Below are 2,500 nucleotides of genomic sequence, written 5' to 3'. Positions count from 1 at the left end.
AGCAATTTGGGAGGCTGTGCGGACATCAAGGCCGCCGAGTCTTACAGGAAGGGTTGCTTGCTCCCACTGAGAGTCGTCCAATGGCAGGTTCAGGACTTTCACCAGCATGGACCTCAGAAGGGTGTCATGCACATTTAACTTAGGGCTGCTGTAGGATGGAGAACATCTCAGAAAGTAGGTCAACTTAGGGAGAGACAGGCATCTTGTAAGGAGAAAGAGAGCATCATGGGCATCAATCTTGTCAATCCTGTCCTGCATTCTCTTTAGGTCAGTGATTTTTGCAGCCAGGACCTCCTCGATTGCTCGTGGGCCAATGGGGGCACCCAGGAGAGTGCAGTCCGGTGGCTCGACAACGAGAATGTCTGGAAGAGCATTTTGTATTTGCCCAGTGATGTCTGGGTTGCGGGAGATTATTTCACATTTGGATGCATTGAGAATGAGGCCTAAGGCTGCTCACTGCTCCTGGATTTTCCTTATATCCCCCAAAATGGTTTCCGGAGTTCCAGCTAGAGTGCCATCATCCAGGTACCAGATGTTTAGCTCGCTTGTCAGACTATCAGTGACCTCTTTGATAGCTAGGCAGAAAAGGAGGGGGGGCTAAGGGGTCACCTTGTTGGACACCTTCACAGGAGTTTATTTCATGCTCCCCAAAAAGAAGCTTAGAGTTCCCACTGTAGCACGATCGGATGAATGGGCAAAGGGGACGGAAATGGTTGTGTACAGCCCTGAGGACAGCGTCTCGTCTGACTTGATAGAAGGCATTTTTGAAGTCAAGCTTTACTAGTGCCTTCTGGTCCGGGAGATCAACAATGTAAGCCCGCGCTGCATGTGCTGCAGCTTCACAACCTAGGGGAATCCCAAACCCGAGCTGATGAGGTTTCAGCAAGGTGGCTGCTTCCTGGCTGATAGATCTCACTGCAGCCTTAGCTACAAGGCGTCGGAGGGTGTTGCCAACGGCAATGGGCCTGATACCCCTATCCTTCTTCTTTAGAGCACAGAGTGCTGCTCCATAAAAGACAGGCCTGATGTCCTCAGGGATGCCGCCAGCCAAACACATGTTGGAGAATCTGGTAAGTTCCACTAGAAGGTCCTTTGCAGCATCTCCAAGCTCCAAGCATATATATATATATATATATATATATATATATATATATATATATATATATATATATATATATATATATATATATATATATATATATATATATATATATATATATATATATATATATATATATATATATATATATATATATATATATATATATATATATATATATATATATATATACATATATATATATATATTATTAAATATGACCGAAAAAGTAAGATTAATAATTCTAACACGAATTTTCTCAATCTTTCGTACATTTCTTTTTACTGTTGGAGGTAAATCAAAAATCAATTCTCCAAAATTCATTTTTATTTCTAGTCTGACGCGACACGAGCGCGTTTCGTAAAACTTATTACATTTTCAAAGACTTTAGTTCACAAATACACAACTGAATAGAACTTACGCATCTCCGATTTTATATCTACATTTGAGTGAGGTGGAAGGGGTGATGTGGCATTAACACAAGACAGAACAAGAGGTGGCATTAATAGGGTATTAATTTCATCAACACAAGACAGAACAAGAGGTGGTATTAATAGGGTATTAATTTCATCAACACCAGACAGAACACGAAACAATGGATATTGAATAGAAGTGTTTGTAGAAAGCCTATTGGTCCATATTTCTTGATGCTTCTATATTGGAGCGGAGTCTTGAGGTGGGTAGAATATAGTTGTGCAATAATTGGCTGTTGATTGCTGGTGTTGACTTCTTGATGTGTAGTGCCTCGCAAACGTCAAGCCGCCTGCTATTGCTGTATCTATCGATGATTTCTGTGTTGTTTACTAGGATTTCTCTGGCGATGGTTTGGTTGTGGGAAAAGATTATATGTTCCTTAATGGAGCCATGTTGCTTATGCATCGTTAAACGCCTAGAAAGAGATGTTGTTGTCTTGCCTATATACTGGGTTTTTTGGAGCTTACAATCCCCAAGAGGGCATTTGAAGGCATAGACGACGTTAGTCTCTTTTAAAGCGTTCTGTTTTGTGTCTGGAGAGTTTCTCATGAGTAGGCTGGCCGTTTTTCTGGTTTTATAGTAAATCGTCAGTTGTATCCTCTGATTTTTGTCTGTAGGGATAACGTTTCTATTAACAATATCTTTCAGGATCCTTTCCTCCGTTTTATGAGCTGTGGAAAAGAAGTTCCTGTAAAATAGTCTAATAGGGGGTATAGGTGTTGTGTTAGTTGTCTCTTCAGAGGTTGCATGGCTTTTCACTTTCCTTCTTATGATGTTTTCGACGAAACCATTGGAGAAGCCGTTATTGACTAGGACCTGCCTTACCCTACAGAGTTCTTCGTCGACTTGCTTCCATTCTGAGCATTCTACAGCTCAGAATGGAAGCAAGTCGACGAAGTACTCTGTAGGGTAAGGCAGGTCCTAGTC

This window comes from Procambarus clarkii, chromosome 77 (genome assembly GCF_040958095.1).
Source record: "Procambarus clarkii isolate CNS0578487 chromosome 77, FALCON_Pclarkii_2.0, whole genome shotgun sequence".
In the NCBI taxonomy this organism is placed as follows: Eukaryota; Metazoa; Arthropoda; class Malacostraca; order Decapoda; family Cambaridae; genus Procambarus; species Procambarus clarkii.
This window is presented reverse-complemented; position numbering follows the sequence as displayed.